Here is a 22,971-nt window from a genome sequence, read left to right as displayed (position 1 = left end):
TCGGTTGAGTGCGTTGTAAGACAAAGACAGATTTGGAAAATATTACCACGGCATTTTGTTCATTTTTTTCAAATCCTGAAAAAACCAATAAATATTTTTGAAAAATTTAAACGCAGAATGAAAGACTAAATTATTACCGATGGCCGAAAGTCCCTTAGAATAAATAAAAAGTTTATTTTGAATGAGATATTTGAAATTAAAAATCACACTAAATTTTCTCTTAGTTTTTTCACCCCTGTAACTTATTAAAATAAACATTATAGAAGTTCTCAGGGACTTTCGGCCCTCGCTAATAACGTAATCTTTCATTCTGCGTTTAAATTTTTCAAAAATACTTATTAGTTTTCTCAGGATTCGAAAAAAATGAATCCCCATTTGAATAGCATTGCAGCCGAAAATACGTACCGATCCTCTTAAGTACAGAAAGTTATTGAGATTTGGCTTTTTAGCACTCGAAATTCAAATAGTAGAAACAAAACGATAAATATAATTTTAGGTATGTGTGTGTGTCATCGAATTTCCTGACTGTGGACTTAATCCATTAGCCGAACTTATTTTTGCTCTACAGATATTTATCTCACATATTACTATTAAAATAAGATTTTGTATTTTAAAGATATACCTAGATTCTATAACAATAAATGGATAATTTAATCTTTAGCTACAATCATACAATATTACACATTTATATACATATATCTATATCATAAATATATTCTAGTATTATTCAATATTATTCTTTATTATGTTTTTTTTTTATTATTATTTTTTTTTTTTTTTTTTTTTTTATTTTTTTTTTTTATATATATTTTTTTTCTTTCTTTTTTTTTCTTTCTTTTTTTTTTCTTTCTTTTTTTTTTCTTTTTTTTTTTTATTATTATTTTTTTTGTTTTTTTTTTTTTTAATTGTATTATAAGGAATGTCAACAAGGAGTACTTCTGCTCAGGGGTCTTTCAGAGCAATGCACACACACAAGACTAGACCACGGAAAGGTAGGTAGACAAATGGGATAAACACAGGTATTATAGTTTACAATTTTAATTTTATACTAAGTATGTGTTTAATTAGGATCTCATATACACGTTCGTCTAAACTAGATAATATTGTTATTAGATTAAAAGGTCTTGTAATATTGGTTTCTCTATATACTTGATTCATGAAATGATTTATTTCGATTATCTTTAGTCTACAGTTTAGTATCATGTGTTCTGCAGATCCTAACTCACCACATTCACAAAGATTACTATCACTAAGACCTATTTTAAATTTGTGTTCTGGAATTAGACAGTGTCCAAATCTAAGTCTGCATATATATGAAACAACGATTTTTTCGCCGTGATAATGATTAAACCAGGATTTAGCTGGAATATTTAATTGTATGTTTTTATAGAATAGCCCTTTTGTTGAGTTGTTATACCATTGTTGCCAGGTTTTGGTTTTATTGCTAGTAATATTAGCGTAAATATCATTTAATGTTAATTTATATTCACTTTCAATTTCTTGTTCGGTAGCCTTCTTAGCTAAAGTATCTACTATTTCATTGTGTTTAAGATTAGAGTGGGCTTTTACCCAACAAAATGATATTTGTTTGCCCTTATCCTTAAGTGCGATATATGCCTTAATAATATCAATATATATGTAGTTTGATATGTCCTTCAAACTTTCCAGTTTAAGTAAAGCACTTTTGCTGTCTGTAAGGATTAGGAATTTCTCTTCATTATTGTTTATACTGCTTATATACTGCAATGCTCTCAGTATTGCAATAAGTTCTGCTGAAAATGTTGTAAAATTTTCATTAAGTCGTATACCCTCTTTATACCTTGTCCTAGGGTCCCACACGGCAGCGGCCACCCTCGAATTCATTTTTGAGGCATCGGTATAAATTTGGTAATGTCCCGGAAATAAAGTTTCTATATCCACATTAAACATGGCATTCCTTAAGTACACTGGAAATTTCGAGTAATCTCTCATGTAGGTTGGTTGTATGTTTGGTATATTGTTTAGATTTATCTGAAACATAGATGGCAGAGTTGATGTATGTAGTTTATTTTTAAATTGTCTTAATCTATTGTAACTTTCAGCAAGTAGTAATGTTGTCTTTTTCCTCCAGTATTCTGTGGTTAGGTCATTTATACAAAGTTTGTGGCAGTTGTTACATATTATGCTTTCTTTAGTTATCATTTTAGTTATAAATTTTTCACACAGAATTTTCCTTCTTAACCATAACGGTGGTTCATTACATTCTACGCTTAGGTTTGATATTGGAGTACTCATCAAAGCTCCTATACATAATCTGAGACATTTATTTGAAAGGATGTCTATTTTTTGAAGATGGGTTTTGGCGGCTTGATTGTAAAAGTAACATCCGTAATCTAATATTGACCTTATATATGACCTATACATTAGTAATGCTATGTTGGGATCTGCTCCCCAGGTTGTATAGTTTACTGCTCGTAACGCATTGTACCCTTTGTCAGCTCTTGCTACGATATACTCAATATGATCTTTCCAAATCATTTTCCTATCCAGTATAATACCCAAATATTTAACTTTAGGTTGAACTTTAAACGAGACATTTTGCAACTCCACTACTTCTGGAATGTTTCGTTTTCGGGAGAATATACAAGCTTGTGTTTTTTTTGTTGATATGTTTAATGCTATTTGATCTAGGTCTTCTTGTAGATGTTTAAATACTGTATTTATTTTTCTACTGCCTTGTTCTATTTCCAATTGGTCTACATATATGCATATATCATCTGCGAATTGTAATATTTTACCTTGTTTGCTAGTAATTATGCTTTGACCTATATGCGCTGTATAAATAGTGTATAATATTGGACTTAAGATGCTCCCTTGGGGTAACCCGATGTTTGAAACTCTGGGTCCTATTAGTTTGTTATTGATTTGAAGATAAAGAGTTCTATTGATGTAAAGTTGATGAAGTTTCCAGCAGAGTGTATCTGGCAGTCCTATTTCCTTCATTTTGTGGTATAGAAGTTGTAGGTTCACATTGTCATATGCGTTTTCTATGTCTATGAATGTAGCAAATACCGACTTGTTGGCGGAAAATGAGTTATATATATCCAGTATTAAGTGCGTTAAATTTTCCATCGTAGAACATGATTTTCTAAAGCCGAATTGTGTTGCAGGTATTTTAGAATTTTTTTCTAACCATAATTCTAGTCTACATTTAATCATTCTTTCCATTGTTTTTAACACACATGATGATAGTGAAATGCCTCTATACGAATCCGGACAGTTTGGTGATTTGTGTGGCTTAAGAATTGGAACTATGATGTACTCTTTCCATGCACGTGGTATATCCATACTCATCCAGATATTGTTTATTACGTTTAGTAGTTGAACTTTCTTATGTATGGGTAAATTATACAACATACTATAGTGTATACCATCTAATCCTGGAGCTGAATTATTATGTCTTTTTAGGCAGTTCTTTATTTCTTCCAGACTAAATGCTTCAGTGAGAAACATGTTGTCTTCGTTTGCTTCGTCATTGTCATGTCTATTATCCGTTGGGTTCCTGTGATTAATTTCTCCTTCTATAACCCAAGGTCTAGCAATTTTATTAAAAAATATATCTGTCCACTCATTTTCAACTATCGGATTATTGGGAGGATTATAAACGTTTTTTAATTTTCTGATTTCATTCCATATTTTGCTAATAGGTGTATTTTTATTTAAACTACTACAAAAGTTTTTCCAAGAAGCTCTTTTGCTGCCTAAAATAATTCTTTTTTTATAAGCTTCTGCTTGTTGATATTTTAAGTAATTATCGTAATTAGATAGTCTTTTAAACTGCAAAAAAGCTTCTTTTTGTTGTCTTATAGCGTCCCTACAATCATCATTCCACCATGGTTTATTAAATTTTGCATTGGGCCCTCTCTTCCTCTCTGGAATAGAGCTTTTACTAGCTAAATTGATTGAGTCACAAAATGTGGAATATTCTTGCTCTGAACCATCTGATATATTATTATTCTTTTCATTGTTTAAGAGATAGGTAAAGAAAGCCCAGTCTGCCTTTTTAATATCCCATGTAATTCTAGATCTAGATATATCATTAGTGTCAATGACAGCATTACTATTAGTAACGTTACTATCAGTATTATGGTTAAATTCTATTACTATTGGGTAGTGATCAGAACCCAGACTCAAAGTTTCTGTGTGCCAATCAAATTTGTAATAAATATCCCTAGAGCAAATTGTTAAGTCTATAGCAGATCTATTTAAATGCATAGGTTTACGAATTAATGTTTCTGACCCATCATTTAGGAAATTAAGTCCACATTGCTCCATAGCCTCAAAAAGATAAATACCTTCTTGATCGGTGACATCACACCCCCACATTTTATTATGGCAGTGGAAATCTCCCCCTATTAAAAAAGGTTTGTGTAAACTATTGAAAAATTTAACCCATTCGTTTTTTGACACACATAATTTGGGTTTTGCATAAATGGAATATAAGTTTAAGTTTTTATTATTTATCTTAATCTGTACTGCAACGCACATGACATTATTTATTTTATAAAAATTTAAATTGTTCTGAAAATTGATATTTTTTCTTAATAATATCGCTACTCCTGCATAACCATCTGATCTATCTTCACGGAAGATGTTATATTGGGAAAAGCTTATCTTTGAATTTGGTTTTAACCAAGTTTCACTTAAAAGAATAGCTAAGAATTTATTTTCGAAAATGTACTTTTCAAAATGGCCTTTATTGTTCACTATTGATCGTGAATTCCATTGTAAAATCTTATTATTTACTAGGGCCATTTAAAACTTTTTCTATATTACTTTTAATGTCGTCTAAAATTTGTTTGTTTGCTATTGGAATTAAGTTTTTGTCTAAGAAATTTTTAAATATTGTTACTATATTATCAGTAATTTGTTTACTAGTTAGTGAGTTTTGTTGGACTATTTTTGTTTGATTTTGATATAATGGGTTGTTTATAACTGGTAGCGACGGGTAAGCAGAAGCGCTTGCAGTGTCCAGTATATTTTCGTGTTCTTTTGAATAAGGATAAACTGATTTATTTTGAGCTCCTTCGCTCCATTTTCTTTTGGTTGTCACTGTGTACCTATTTCCTGTGTTTGTTGAATTTAGGACTGTTCTATAGCTACTGCTGTATTTTAATTTTGCTTCTTCAAAAGGTAAATTTTCATTTGCCATTATATATTTAATACCCTTTTGTTTTTCAAACTCAGCGCATTTGTTTCGATCTAATGCTGAATGGTTTCCAAAACATAATATACAAGTGGGATCTGTTAAATCACATACATCTGAATCATGTTCCTGTCCGCACTTGCTGCATCTTTTCTTACCACGACATTGTGACGTAACGTGCCCGTACCTAATGCAATTAAGGCATTGTATTACTCTTGGAACATAAGGTTCCACTTGATATATCATTCGCTCAATGATTACTTGTTTTGGAATCATTTGGCCTCTGAAAGACACCACTATCGTACCCGTCTCCACCAGTTGATCATTTTCTTTTCGCTTTATTCTTTTAACGTTTATTACTTTAAAATTGCCGTATCTTGGAACAATAATACCTTTTAATTCGTTTTCTGAAATATTTTTGTCTACCCCTTTAATTACCCCACTCTTTTGAGTAAAAAAATTTGGAATATATAAATCGTAATTTCTTTCTATTAACTTTTTACATTCCACTAAAATATTAGCGCTTTTATATGTGTTACATTCAATTTTAATTTTATTTTTTCCTATAATATTAATATTAACAATATTATCTTTAATTGCAGGTACTGCACCTAAAATTAACCGAGCTGTCGCGATACGATGCAATCGGCCGATGTTTCCTTCCTTATTCTGCATAAAAACAAAATAAGGACCTTGGTCACCTTGACTGTATTTATTTTTCACCTCTGACATTATGGACTGGCCTATATTATTATTTGTTTTATTGCTTACCTGATAATCTGGTAAAAAGTTTTTTGGATTTGTTATCGGTACCTGTTTTGATTGTGTATTAATATTAATATTTATAATTTCCTCAGACTGTTTTTGTTTTTCATTAACTTCATAATCCATATTACTAGCAACATCGTCAATCCTTCCTCTGTCAGGTGGATTTCCTCTGCCATCTGAATTTAATTCCATTTTTTGGTAAAAACAACAACAACTCTAATAATTAGCACTTCGATCACACAGAGAACTATTCGCTTCCGCTGCTACAATCGAACTCGTAATTTTAGGTAGTTACAGAGATTACAAAAAATGTTATAAGATACAAGTCTGAAATTACAGTGGAGAGTTACATCTCGAAAACTGGTTATTTAATTAATAGTAGACTGAAAGAAACTCCATTGAAATTCCATCGCTTTTTTTATAAGTGTCCATTCGTTTATATACTGTACGTTACATTTTCTTCTGTGTGTTCACTCCTCTTTCGAGTAGTCCTCATTATTAGTCTTACACTGGCTTCATAAATTATTGACTTCATCTCAGTCGCATAGGCGCAAAATGTCGCCTGTCAAAATGTTCAGTGTGTTTTAAATGTATTAATTTTTTTCGAGTCCTGAGAAAACTAATAAATATTTTTGAAAAATTTAAACGCAGAATGAAAGACTACATTATTACTGACGGCCGAAAGTCTCTATATAATGTTTATTTTAATAAGTTACAGGGGTGAAAATAAAAGAGAAAATTTAGTATGATTTTTAATTGCAAATATTTCATTCAAAAGAAACTTTTTATTTATTCTGAGGGACCTTTGGCCCTCGGTAATAACGTAATCTTTCATTCTGCCTTAAAATTTTTCAAAAATATTTATTAGTTTTCTCAGGATTCGAAAAAAAAATGAATACACTTAATACACATTGAAAATTTTGACAGGCGACATTTGTGCCTTTTCCCATAATACGTCGGTTTCGCTATATTACAGTGTTATTAATGATTCCTGATATAGTCGGTTAGCTAAACTCAGACGCAACTGGCTAGATATTTTAATCGATAAGTTTTTTGTTTTTTGCCAATTTTGCAAAAACTGGCAAAATTACTAACTATTTAGTGATTATTAACTATTTAGTAATTATTTTTGCCAATTTTACTAAAATTGGCAAAATTACCGACTAAAACATCTAGAAAGTTGCGTCTGAGTTTAGCGAACAGACTATAGTCTATTTGCTCTTTGTACTTGATTTCTTAGTTCTTTGTCAAGGTCTCCATAGCTGGACAGTATAATTCCAAGGCATTTTACTTCTATTATTTGTTCAAACTGATACCATCAATTTCTATTTTACATCTGATTAATTCTCTACTGAATACCAGTTTTAGTTGTTTTTGATAAAATGGTTATATTGAATTATTTTTCTCTTATGTTAAATATGTGGACAAATCAATGCAGATTAACTTCATTTTAGGTTCTCAATATTGCATCGTTTGCGTAACGGAGTATTTTTACTTCTTTGTTTCCCATCCTGTATCGTCTTTCTTTGTTGATAATTTTGATGATTTTATCCATGATTAAAATACAGATGATAGAGATCAATGAGTCCCCTGTCTTATTTAGCTGCCTATTTCTATAGATTCTTTAAGTTGTTCATGTCCATCTATTCTTATTGTTTTTGTAGATTTTTTCAATAATTTTTATGAAATTTAGGGAAAGTTCTCTATTACACGGAATATGGATTACATTTTTGAGTCTTACTCTGTAAAATACTTTCGTCATGTCAAGTAGACACAGAAATGCTGGTCTATTATATCTACTCTAGTGATTTCTCAGTAATTTTTTTATGACGAATATTGCATCTACACGAAATTCCAGTACGAAAACAGTGTTATTCATCTGCTATACTTATTCTTTACTTCATTAGTTCTTGAAAAATTTTTGGTTGTAAATTTTAAGGTAGTATTCTAGTCGCTGGTATTTTTATGAGTTATAGTGATTTATTTATCATGTGCAACAGTTTTTGAAGTTATACTTCTTTACGGGCGTAATGACGGTGAAATTTTATATGGGAAAACCTAGCGACCGGGCGCATGCGCATTATAACTTTGTTCTGATTGGATGTTCAAATGACATGACAAAAATTATCCAATATGGCAGCTGTGGACAGCTGTGGGACTGTGGTTTGGTTATAATGTATGCTTGTTGCGTTTTAAAATTTGTAGGAAGAGAAACAACAAACAAAAAGTTAATTAATGGTTATACTGCCTTTTTAAATAGTTTTCATATTATATTTTTGGACTTATTTACATAGAAAAGATGATTGTTGCATGCCAATGTGAAAGCTCATCAAACTGACTAGTATGAGTGCCGCAGATCTCGCTTATTCAAAGCTAAAGAATCTTTCACTGGTAAGTGTTTTATAAATAGTTGATCAAATTTTGTTATGATATTTGAACATAGCCACTTTGCACGACACAAGTGATTGCGAAATTTATTAGTCGTTATACGGGCTCCGATACCTACCTTGAACCTACCAAAATACATAAGTAGTATGTAATACTTTTATTTACATAATTTGATTACTATCAAAATTTCTATCAATATTCACCTAATATATTTTTTCAATTCTAAATCATTTCAATTCAAAATCAAAATAATTTGATTTACATAAGTTAAAAATGTCAAAAGGTTAATCTGTTTAGTTAGACGATCTTCGCACATAATGACAAGCTGTCTCTGTGGCGAAGTTTTAATGCGAGTGCATCCCAATACAATACAAATACCAGCCGCGTGGTAAGTTGGTTCGAATCCCAATAGAAACTTTTATTTTTTTATTTTTTTTTTATACATTTTATGATTGTAAGTATATTTATTATATAATTTTATTTTCAGAAAATACGTATTTAGTTAAAAATTTTTCCGACAATTAATGTTCAGAAATCATTTGTGGCATTTTTAATGTGTTTGTGTGTGTTTTATTTTTTTATTATTTTAATTTTTGGCACTGTTTTAATAAAAATGTTTGAGAAGTAGTAAGTATAAATTAATTTAATATTTAAATAAAATATAAATAAAAAGTATATTAATTTCGTTTATAATCATATAATCATATAATAGAAGTATAACTTCTTACGTGCGTACAAAGTACACACGCATTCTTTTTTTGTATTATTACCACTAACTAATACATTACAAAAATATATCTATAAAAAAATATCTCCAGCGTGACGGTACCTAACACATATAACAAAATACACCCGTTTGTGGTCATCATCGTAATCATTTAGACTTAGAAATTACTGTATATTTTCACTTTTTTGGCGATTAAAAGCATAAGACTTTCAATGGATATCTGGGCTACTCTTAAATTTTACGCTGCCTTTTTGTTATTGTAAATGTATCCAACCCAGTATGTCATGTCATCATTGGTAACACGCATTGTTCATATACCTTTCTCTTCAGACATTTATGAATATGCTAGTCTTAAATTGGTTTGGTTATTCTTTGTCCATGTATTTCTATTAAGTCGCCTATTCTAACGTTTTGTGCGAGCACTAGATTGGAATTATTTGGATTTCGCTTGAATAGTGATTTAAAAAATTTAATATTTCGTCAAGAAATTGCATAAGCGATGTTGTCTGGAATAAGAATAATGTCATCGTGTCAGCATGTTTTGCCGTCGATATTTATACCTTTGTTCTTTCTTTCAAGTCAAAAGCCTTGATCAAAAGCAAAATTATATAACCTTGTCTAACTCCCCTTTTTAAATTTAAGCTATTGCGTTATAAAGTTTTACAGTTTTGGTAATGTAGAAACATTTAAAATCACCTCTGTCGTGAACTTGTAAGCAATTGTTGGAGAGAAAATTAAACGCCATTTAAAATACTTCGCCACTTGATCCTCTTTTCATTTAAAAATCTGACGGTACCATTTATCCTTGATAGTTGTTTGAATCTTGAGTGCTAAAAATATTTACTGAAAAAAATATTCCCTATTAAAAACCAAAATAACGTGTCTTTCCGATTTTTCATAATATTAAATGAAGTTCTCAAATTGTCACCCTGTATCTACAGGGTGTAACAAAAAGGTAGGTCATAAATTCAATCACATATTCTGGAACCAAATATAATTCGATTGAGCCTGACTTACCTTGGTACAAATGTGCACGTAAAAAAAGTTACAGCACTTTGAAGTTACAAAATGAAAATCGATATTTTCAACATATCGAAAACTGTTTTACATTTGATATTAAAAATGGGCACGGGGCTTTCTTATGGCAGGAACATCATTAAAAATTAATAATAATATGGGGGATTTGTTTTCTTAAACCCCACAAATGTTTGTGTTAAAGGAAACTTTACAATTAAATTATTATTGTTATACCACTAAACACAATGTTTGATGGTTAACTAAGATTATATAGACCTGGTAGTAATATGGAAATTAATTTATAATTTAAATTAGGTTATGTACTCAGAAAGTTTGAAACATATTCAGAAAGAAGCAGAATCTCGATAAAAACTGGCTTATCGAAAAAGTATTAGGAGGCAAAAAAGTTTTAAAAACATTGTGTTTAACTAATGATATCACAATAATTTAATTGAAACTTACACAAACGTTTGGGGGGGTTTAAGAGAACAAAACCCCCATAAAATTTTTGTGAGGTGCAGAAATTTCACTGTTTTTTTTTTAGATATTCCTGCCATAATAAAACCACATGTCTATTTTCAATACAAAATCTCTGTCAGTTTTTGATATATTGAAAAAAAATTAATTCTCATTTTGTAACTCAATGAGCTGTAACTTTTTATGTGCACTTGTACTAAAGTAAGCTAAGTTCAATCCAACTATCTTTGGTCTCAGAATATGTGACTAATGTATGACCTACCTTTACGTAACACCCTGTATATATATATATATATATATATATATATATATATATATATATATATATATATATATATTCATTAGTTAATATACCATTAAGAAACATACAAAAATAATAATTAAGTTTGAAACAGTTTTACTATCATTAAAAATCATGTTTAAATCTGTGCTCTGTACGTAAAGTGAGCTATGTCCAAAAATGGTCGAAATTGGTACATGTGTGTATAATTTGTCAAGTCTAATTCCATTCCTAAACTGAGATATTCATTTTACACAAATGAAAAACAATCAATACTAACTGTGTAAAGCGTGTTAAGTCACGAGCTTAGACATATCACTCTTTACACTAAACATTATTTAAGAAACAGGAAGACTCAGGTTGTTAAGTCCCACAATTTTTGCGACTTAACACACTGTACACTAATAAGTTATTACGTTGACTCTCTGTACGCCACGCGCTTTTAAAGCTGATTTGTCTTTTTTATTGAAGTATTTCGAGAAAGTCGGAGATACCTATAAACTATTATTCAAAAGAAAAGATCACCTTCTTCGGGCATAATCCAACCGGATGAAAGAGGAAATTAAAAAAAAATTATAACTAAAGAAGAAAGGAATACAGTAAATCAATTTTTAATCGGAATTCCAGCTTATGAAAGCCACTACTCAAGACAAGATTGTGGGAAAAATTTGTTTCTCCACATTTGACGATAGTGATACTATAATATGAAGAATACAAGCGTACCCTATCTGAAAACAGTTTAAAACCTGTAAGCTATAGTAAGTTTTGTGAGCAGTTCCACAAATTATATTTCAAAATTAAAAGCCTAAATTAGACAACTGTTCAAAATTTGATAGGCTGGACATGCAATTTAAAATATTTTCTGAGAGTGACAACCAGGAGCTTTTAAAATAAAAAATGACCACCTTGATCGCGGAATATGCGAAAATTCAAAAGTTAACGATTCAACCAAAATTATAACATTTGACATGCAGCAATGTTCCTTCCCAATCCACTCGTGCATAGTTCTGTAGCCTTCTACAAACGCCAACTTTGGACTTTTAATCTAAGAGTCTAGGACTGCAGTAATGGCACAATTTACTGTTACCTTTGGCATGAAGGTGTAGCTGGGAGAGGTGCTAATGAAGTTGGCTCATGTGTATACAAATTTATTTCTAAAGCTTTAAAGCCTGTTGTGAAAAGTTTGATCGTATAGGTACTCAGATACATCTGGTGGTCAAAACAAGAATACTCATGTACCAGCTATGTGTATGGTAGCCCTGCAAAATTCTCCTAACTTGGAAGCGATTAATCATAAATTTTTTAGTACCTGGCCACACCCACATTGAGTGTGATACATCACACGTCCTTATTGAAAAAAATACAACAGCTTTTGCTGGACGTTCCACCATCCTCATGATTGGGCCGAACTTATACAAAGCACTGGTAGTAAACGCCCTTTGAATTTTGTTAAAAACAGTATGAGATGTACAGTGGCTGAATTTTGTAAAAAACGAGCCTGAAATAATTTACTATAAAAATAATTTACTATAAAAATACCTTAGACCTTAATCAACCGTTTCAGTGCATTAGTTTCAAAAGAAGAGGCAAAGGAACCATTAGCAAAATGGACCCTGGTTTACGTTACCCAGGACAAAATTCTATACCCAAGTAGAAAAAAACTGACCTCCTCAACCTGCTTCCATACATTTCACCAGTATTTCACCAATTATGTAAAGAATAACCTCAAATGAAGCAGAGAATACCTACACTGATGACATTCCTGATGAAGCAAATGAAGAGATAGTGCAACTACATAGTTGACAAAAAAAGAAAGTAAATGTGAAAACCATGAAACAGTGTAAGTATAAATAAATATGAAAATATATATTTAATATGAAGAAAATAAATCAACGAAACAAACTGTGAGGAAGAAGGGAAAAATGTAAATATTACATAATAAAACAAAAAATTTTGTTTTTTTTTTTCATATCAGTTTTTTTTTATTTTTTGTATTATTTTACTTAATTTTTATTATTACTTACTTGGTATATGATGAATAAACACAAGTTTTTGTCTTGATAAATGTTCCTCTATTATCATTTATTAAAACCTGCTACTTTGGTCTTAAAAATCCTCATTATTATTAGGTATTAAATATTATTTTTTATGCTTTTTGTTATAGTTTGTGTTATGCGTTAAGCGTGTTATATTCATGATATTTGTGCAAATTGTGTTAAGTCCATATAAGAAAAAGTTTATTATTTTTTTATAATACTTATATGGTTTGTTTATATTATTTATTGATTATGTTATTGAGAGAAATAAGGATTTAATTGATCCAAAGTATTTAAAAGAATTTTGAGGGATACATTCTCATTGTAAAAACTCCAAAAGTATAACTCGAACATATTATTTCAAATTTTAAACGCGTTTCTCTCAAAACACTGCTTTAGGACTCAACTCTCTTTACCCACTGAGCACAGAAATTTCAATATTTTTGGCCTTGGGAAAATTAATTTTTTTTAAATATTTTTGTTTACTGTAAAAATAAACCAAATTATGAAAGTTTAATAAACCAAATTAATCAGCCAATCATTTTTATCCCCGTGCCGTTGATATTTTATAAATATGTGCGGTCAAAGGTCTGCGGTAGGCTCAAATGTCATCATCCATTGTTATTATTGAAGTTGCTCCAGTATTGGCACAGGACCTGAATATTTGGCGGGATAAGGTTAATAATACAATGATGAAATGCCTGTATTGGAAAAATGTAATATCAGCAAAATATCCGTGGCAGAAGGGGTTCGTGAGATTTATATTTTGACTGCGCTAACATGTATTTGGGAAACGTGAATAGGGAGATCTAAATGTAAGTCAGTTGGTCATTTATATTAATTTGTATTGATATTAATTTAAAAAAATATAGATCCAAAAATGTGTCTAGCAAAAATGCTATGTTTTAGGATTATCTCTTTTTTATTTTATATTTGAAAAACACGGGCTATATAATATTACCTTTATATATGATGTTTCTTCCAAGAAACAGAATGATATTTTTAAAGCATACAATTTTTATTATTTTATAAATTTTTAATTGTCTTTAAGAACGAAATAAAAATACATTGTCTTGTATGGCAACAACTACAGAAGACTAAAACAGTAGACGAGTTTTATTAATTTGTTACAAAAAATGTTTATAAATCGTCTTACATTTGGCTGTAGTTTCGTGTTGCAACGACATTGAAAATGGTTATTAATTTTTGATTTACTTTACTGTGTTTGGAGTACAAAGGGAACTATTCTCATTGGAACTTTACCGCGCTGAGCAGATGGGACGTGAATTATATATTGTAAAATTCCCTCGTCTTCCTTAGTCTCGGCATCCGTATGGCTTGCAAATTGTAGAAGCCTTGGAGGTGTAACCAGAGAAGGTTCCCACTGTTTTCATTCTGGTGGGATGTAGAGTAGCATTATGTTGCTTTATATGCCATTAGAGTGAAAACTTAGACTTTTGATAGCAGTTGCCGCTAGGACATCTATGCCATTTCGTTCGTTGCGATCCGTGACTGCACGCCGGGGTTTGTTTTGGTTGGATCAGGGAGAGCAGCATATGTGCCTCCTGATGAGAGACTAATAAGTTTTGAAACCGGTAGAGGTGCTTGCGGCACTCTCTGATTGGACTAGAATATCGCGCGGCTGTAGTTTCGTGTTGCAACGACATTGAAAATGGTTATTAATTTTTAATTTATTTACTCTGTTTGGAGTACAAAGGGAACTATTCTCGTTGGAACTTTACCCGCGCTGAGCAGATGGGACGTGAATTATATATTGTAAAATTCCCTCATCTTCCTTAGTCTCGGCATATGTATGGCTTGCAAATTGTAGAAGCCTCGGAGGTGTAACCAGAGAAGGTTCCCATTGTTTTCATTCTGGTGGGATGTAGAGTAGCATTATGTTGCTTTATATGCCATTAGAGTGAAAACTTAGACTCTTTTATTTAACTTCGAATCTCGGGGGTTTGTTAAGATGGGGTAGAGTTTTAGAGGCCCCCACAACGAGCTTAAATGTTTCGATATAGCTGTTTCCTATAAAACGTATATTTTGTAGAGGAAGTTAAACATACTTTTATCAATTCCTCTTGTATCTCCTTGTCTATCACAAGAATAGACTTAAGGTGAGTGTTTATACAAATGTATAGTGTGACAATTACAATAAATCAAATTAACACCATTCTACATTGGCTTAATTTTGAGATACCAATACAATAGTGATATCGATAAGAATAGACAAAGAGAATAATGAAGAGAACTGAGTTTATAAATGGGTCCGTCGAGTAAAACAAATGAAATAGAACGTTAGAACATATTAGAGCTTCGAAGAAGACGATGGATATTAGCAGAATTAAAGGCTGTTAATCAATTCCATATAAGATCGACAATCGAAATAGTAGTACTTATGCAAAAAGAAAATACAGCATTAATTCCCATCTAAAGTACCTATCGCACCATTGCAACACAGGACAGAAGGTCCTTATAATGACAGAACTATTTTTGAAAATAGAAGAGCCAAAAATAGATCCAATAATTATAATAAGGCCGATAGTGACAAAACTTAGAATGAGAAACAGTTACGAAAACAAACAAACCCGGTAAATTATCTGTCATTAGAAGGAAGACGTGGTACTATCAGTGGCATTAGTATTGAGTCAAAAGAAAGCTCCTAACTGATACAATCGTTGATTGACTAAGATTCGCATTCATCGTTCATTTCGAAGTAACATCTTGTCAAATATATATTGACACTTGGCAATTTGTCCCCTTGCGCAGGAAAAAGTGGGGACGTATTCGGTGAATTCTGTTGCTTTTGACTGCGCATCGTAAGTGTAGCCTAATATCGATATTGCCAAGTGTCATCGACCCGTGTTGAGCTGCCCCCCCCCTTGCAAAAATTTAAAAACAAATAGCACTGATTTATGAGATATTTATGAGATCTCATATTCCGCAAATTAAAAATTTTGAGCTCGTTACCCTGGGCAGGAATTTAATATTTTATTAGGGCGGGGTTGAGTCTACTTAGAAATAGCGATAATGAATCGATCTTTGCGGCAGAATTACGAGCTATTTATGAGCTCTCGAAGTGACATAGTTTTGATTTTTGAGCTCATCCCCTTCACCCCCAAATAACCCTTTAATTGATTTAATTAAGAGAAAATGCTGAGAAAAATTAAAATACGTCATATCGCGGATATAATTCGTATAGCTTATATGTATATTCTAAGAATAAACTTTTCCATTACGCGCATTTCGGTTATTGAGCTACAACCCCTTCGCAAGAGAACTACCCCATCTTCCGAGCATTTAGATGATTAAATTGAAATTTCTTTTGTATAGTGCTGTCACTGAAGGTAAAAATAAACTATTACCTTTAATTTCGGTGACCCTTCATCAATTTTCACGAAAATTGATGAGCGAGTAGAGTCTACCTCAAGAAATGAAGGTGACATTGTGCCACATTGCTCTTTTACCCTGAGGGTGGATACCACCCCTTCTCGGGGGTGAAATATATTTTATTAAAAATAACTTCAAAAATCGATCGATGGACAAATTATAAGCAAAATTTGTTATATATAGTTATTAAAATATATCAATACTTTTTGAGATATTAAAGATCAAATATTTTAATTTTAGTAAAAAAACGCATGCTTTAAAGCGATTTTTCATAAATAACTCAAAAACTGTAAGTTTTACCAAAAAAGTTTTCATTACCAAAATTGAAGCTAATAAAAATATAATAAATTTCTTACTTGAAAAACCTTTTAATATTAATTTAACGTAAGTTATAGGTAATTTAATGTATATTTTTTTTCTGCGAGTATGTACTCAAATTTAAGGATCCAAACTTAAATAACGGTAAAACGATCCATTTTATAAAATATGCTTACTAAATACTTGTCAAAGTACTTAAATACCTATCAAATGAGCTCCAGAAGGAGTTGATAGCATCAAAACGTATACTTCTAAAATTTTTCCAGAAAATGTTGTTTTTTTTTGTACTAACTGTGTTAATTTTTGTGATATCAGGCATATCCAACTACTTGAAAGGTAGTTTGAAGAGATATAAAACTGTATTACATCTAGTCTTTCAAATATGTACTTTTTTAGGATAATAGGTTAAAGGGCTCCAGTTACATTGTTTTCGCAGTAAAATTTAGGCTTAAACGTTTCTATCTTGGTTATTTTGATTCATACAGAACTAAAAAGACAAGACAATAAATAAACTCAAATTTCGTTCTCTATCAAACAATAATTTACGAAAATTTGAAAAAATTTTATTTTTTTTAAATCATATACATCTTTTAAAAATATGCATTTTTAATCGGTCAAAATGTTTGAGGTCCATTATTTATGCTAAAGTAAAGAAAGTATTATATGGATTACTAAAGATTTTATTTTTTGTGGAAATGGCGAACGTTTTATTTTTCACTTTTTCCTAAAAAAAATCAAAAGGGTCCTATTATTTTCATGTTCACTTGGGTACTTAATTTTGACGCTGTCAACTTCTTTCGGAGCATATTTGTTAGGTATTTCTGGGTACTTTGACAAATGTAGGTATTAAGTATTCAGTACATTTTATAATATATATTGGTTTCCCTGTTATTTGAGCTTGAATACCTACTTAGATTTGAGTACTCGCTTACATTAAAAAATATACATTTTTGCACGATTGATCATTTTTGACTGTTTACCATGACAGATTTTACGTCAGTAGATGACATTTACTAGCAACTCGACGGTCAGTAATCCAACTCAACGGTAAGTACTCCAACTCGACGGTAAGTAATTCACTTACCGTCGAGTTAAAAAATCTTTTAATTTTAATTTTTTTTTGAAAGAATAAAGAAAACTAACGAATTATTTATTAATATTGAAACTTATGGTACAATTTGTTAAATTATTTAATGAAATCCCACTTGTTTGGACTGTGGTTTCAGTTCTAACAGAAACTCCTGCAGAATCGCATACATTAGTAGTATCCAACATTTTTTCTCTTCAAATACACGATCAAAGTTGAAAACTTGAAAATATCAATGCCATCACAAAGAAAAACGGTGGATTTAATCATTGAATCTTCTGCCCAGAGGCTTCCAGAAGCTTTCAACTGCATATGTCTTTGAACGAAATATACCAATAGAGTCTTTTCTTCGATTCTTAAATTCTTGCCTTCGCACCATTTTTTAAAACTTTGGTAGGTATTTTGATAACGGATTTTGGATTTTTCGGGAATAATTGCGGAACACCCTTCTTCCCAAGCCCGTTCAATTTCTTCAAATTCACTTTCGCTCATATTTTAATTTATAATAATCAAAATTGTACTTAAAATTATTGACAACTAAATAAAAACTCAATTCTCCATTGTTGTTATGCACCCTAGTTACTACCTAACAACCAAAGTATCTATCTTGATAAAATGAATGAAACTAGTCAATATGACAAAAATGTTTAATTTTATAATTTATAATGGTATCAATCGTGCAAAAAACGTTATACGCATGTCGAACGTTAAGGGTAACCGATTGTTTGGAGGAGGAGCGGAGCGACGACTCCAATTATTGTCTTCGATCGGTATAAAACCCTTACCGTTTTCCATACTTAATATACTATTAATTGCCTATAATATGTAACTCATTTTAAATTATTATTATTAAAATATTTTTCAAGTAAGAAGTTTATTCAATGTTCTATTAGGTACAATTTTCGTAACGATTACTTTTTCGTAAAAATCTTACAGTTTTTGAGTGATTTACGAAAAGCCGCTTTAAAACAGGCATTTTTTACAAAAAATTAAAATCTTTGATCTTTAATAACTCAAAAAGTATTGATTTATTTTAATAACTTTATATAACGAATTTTGCTTATGATTTGTCTTTCGATCGATTTGTGAAGTTATTTTTAATAAAATAATTTTCACCCCCGAGAAGAGGAGGTATCCACTCCCGGGGTAAAAGCGCAAGGTGGCATCATGTCACCTTTATTTATTGAGGTATAATCTAAGCACTCACCAATTTTCGTGAAAATTGATGAAGGTTCACCGAAATTGAAGGTAATAGTTCATTTTAACCTTCAGTGACTGCACTATATAAAAGAAATTACAATTTAATGATCTAAATGCGCGTATTTTGGGGGCTCATAAATTATTAAACGATATGTAGTCGCCAAACAATGAATTTAAATCATTTTTTCTACAACCGTGTTAAAAATGCAATTTTTAGCACTCCATACGAGCTTTAAAACTGCTACTTTAAGGCACAAGGGCTTTAAAAAAATTTAAGGCACTGCAGTTCGCATTGACCGTATATGCAATTTTGATGTAATGTCAAAAAAATATAAAATTAAAATGTCAGTCAAGTTCAAGTAAAAGTTTTTGTAGATATTGTCCTGTAATTACGTTTGTAGAAAAAATATTGTATGATATGCGTGTTAAAAAGTACATTTTTAAGGCACTCATGTGAATTGCAGAACTCGCTTTCGCTCAACTTTCACATGCGTGCCTTAAACGTGTACTTTTAACACTTATATCATAAATAACTATTAAGTACAACTCTCTCTTAAGCCGGGAATATGGGGTAGTTTTCTGGCGAAGGGGTTGTAGCTCAATAATCGAAATGCGCGTGATTTAAAAGTTTATTTTTAGAATATATAAGCTATACGAATTATATCCCCGATACGATATATTTTAATTTTTCCCAGCATCTTTCTCTTAAGTTAAATCAATTAAAGGTTTGTTTGTGAGTGAAGGGGATGAGCTCAAAAATCGAAACTATGTCACTTCGAAAGCTCGTAAATAGCTCGTAATTCTGCCGCAAAGATCGATTCAATATCCCTATTTTTAAGTAGTGGGGGGCTGACTCAGCCCCCCACTAAAATATTAAATTCCTGCTAAGGGTAAAGAGCTAAAAAATTTTAATTTGTGGAATATGTGAGCTCATAAATAGCTCACAAATCAGCGCTATTTGTTTTTTAATTTTTGCAAGTGGGTGGGGGGCAGCTCAACACGGGTGTGTCATCGTATATTTTACAAATTGTAACCGCTTCAAATCTTGGAATAAATAAAAAGTTTTTTTATGACCAGATTTCTGTGATTAACAATGAAAAATAAAATATGCTAAAATTTTGATCCTAAAATTGAGGCTTGTTCTTAACCCTGCTGTCCTGTTCGGGTCTATCTGACCCAAAAAATAATTTATTTCTTATTTTACAAATTATTACGCGGCGTAACGATTTGGTGTTTCGTGACTTTATTACCTAATATGAGGTCTTTCAATTGCATATGAGATAAACATTCAACTTCCTAATATTTTTGATAAAAATGAAATTGTTACCTAGGGTACGGTCGAGTCAATGTGACCCGCGTATTTAAACCGTTAAAAATTACCTGTGTATGTGTGTTTAGTTGGCAGTATTCTATATTAGCAGTACCTGTGTGTTTGTCAGCCGGATACGTCTGTAAATAAAAACAGGTTTCTGCAAGCTAAAACTTGTAAAATAAACTGTAGTATAGCTGGACGATGTTGCAAACCAAATTATAAATATGACCAACATGGACGGACAGCATGTATTTGGAACCAACTGGAAAGACATGAATAAAGTTGGTTTCCAAGCATACATTGGTCTTTTATTTTTAGCTCGAGTTTATAAGTCCCATGGTGAATCAACTAAAAGTTTATGGAATGAAGAAATGGGTCGTACTATATTTAGATCAACAATGTCGCTTGATATATTTACAAAAAGTTTGCAAGTAATATGTTTTGATAACAAAACTACTAGACAGGATAGAAGACGTTTAGATAAACTTGCGGCAATATGTGAAATTTGTGAAACATGGGTAGAAAATGTAAAAATAACTTTTAACCCCGATGAAAATGTTACCGTCGATAAGCAACTAGTTGCCTTTAGAGGCCGCTCTCCCTTCAAATGGTACATTCCAGCAAGCCAGCGAAATATGGCACAAAACTTAGGGTTTATGTAATTATGAACAGTAAAACTTCTTATGCTTTAAAATTGCAGATCTATACAGAAATATGCGTGTGATGTGTGACTTGAGTAGTGATTTGGAATGCCACAATATTACGTGTATAATAACTTTTTACATCGTAAAATTTAGGACAATTTCTTCTAAAACAAAGTAGATACAATGCCGGGGATTATAAGTGAAATAAACCGGAGCTTTCAGCAAAAATCGCGAATAAAGAAGTTCATAGCTCGTCTTTTTGCTTCATGCAAGATTTGACAATATTCCCAAAAATAATAAAAATGTTGTTCTTATGAGTACTTTGCATCATGAATCGATGCATCATGCATCACTTTCATCAAATGAAAAAGCCCCAAATTATTTTAGATTACAATTCCAATAAGGGAGCAGTGGATACTCTAGATTAGCTTGTTGGCACGTATACATCTGAGAAACGATAAATCGCTGGCCAATGATTGTTTTTTATAATCTACTGGTCATTTCTGCCTACAACGCTTTCGTGTTATGGGCATCAATAAATATCCAATGGAATACCAATCAATTGGGAAAACGGCGAATTTTTCTTGAGGGATTGGGAAAAAACTAATGAATCCAGTCATCATTTCCAGAAAAAATATACCAATAACTAAAGGCTCTTACGAACTGGCAAAAAGGACACGAGCAGGAACAAGTGGACAAGATGGAAATGCTATTGAATCGTCTATTAAATCCACAATAAAATAAACTTAAATAAAACGTAAACTTGCGTAAAAACGATAACAAGACAAATTATTGTGTTGGATTATATCACAAACATATTTGTAAAATCCATTCTTTTTATTAATGTCACAGTTTAAACTGAATTAAATTTTTATAGATATTTGTTACTAGGCTTTTTTGACAGAAAAAATGCGTTTTGTTTTTGTTGATAAGGTTTAATTTACATTAACAACATCATTTTTGTTTAATTAACCATAATTTATTGTTAATAAAGTTTTATTTATCACCATTAGCTTATTTTATTTCGATTATCGAGCGTAAACCATAGTTGGGTCATATTGACCCGAACAGTACATTTGTGTCGTTGACTCGAACGGGACAGCAGGGTTAAAATGAACCTAAAAAAAATTCAACAGCGAATCTAAGGAAGGAACGAATGGAAGAAAGTAATAATGGAAACTTAAAAAAGGTGGATCGAGTTTTTAACAAAACAAGTCAAACAGATATTCTGTTGGCAGCCAAAGAGTACAGATAGAGTACAGAAGAGTACAAGAGTACATATTACTATGAGTACAACGAACACAGGTTCATTTGCTCACTCAAAATACCCCTTAAACTGAAGTACTCAATATGATCTTTAGGAAATAGACGTATAAAGAAATAAAAAAATGGGGGATTAGTGGAATAAGACCAAAGCCACTATTTTTTTGCAAAAGGAAAACAGGGATGAAGAAAATTTTGTTCTCTTAGCACAGAAGAATATTAGGCTTGAATTTAAATATAGTATAATAAAAAGCCTACCTAAGACAGCATCAATTAAAGAAAAAATTGTCTATTTAAAAACTCTCTAATTAAAAAAATTGGAGAAAAGAGATACACTTAGAATAAGATTACAGGAAAATGAATGAATATTAATTGGGTCATTAGAAGTTTTCTTGCACAGAAATCTGGAGGAAATGGAGATATTACCTACTAAGAATGCATTGCTGAAATGTGTGTTTGACGACTTAAGAAAAGGTTGGCATGAATAATTATATTATGAGTAAGTAATATACTTAACAAATTCTATCAAGAAGGTACGTGGACCGGAAAGAGAAATTTTAGAAACAGTTCTCACACCGTTATTTGGGATAAATGATGAAGTACTAAGGAAAATAGATTCCTTAGACAAAAATTAGAAGGAAAGAAGCATTGACAGAAGTAAGTGAATAAAAGTAGTTAGGTTGAAGTAATGTATCATACATAACCGATACAGTAGGAAAATAATACATACAACTTGGAGTGAAACCAAACCAGCCAGCGTATGGTCATGATATGGAGTATGCAAAAGAATATATTGTCACATACGAAAAAATATTGAATTTGCACTACAATTTGTGGACACTTTAAATAGGTTATAGATGGCCATTCGCAAAATAA

Source organism: Diabrotica virgifera, chromosome 2 (genome assembly GCF_917563875.1).
Source record: "Diabrotica virgifera virgifera chromosome 2, PGI_DIABVI_V3a".
Classification (NCBI taxonomy): Eukaryota; Metazoa; Arthropoda; class Insecta; order Coleoptera; family Chrysomelidae; genus Diabrotica; species Diabrotica virgifera.
This window is presented reverse-complemented; position numbering follows the sequence as displayed.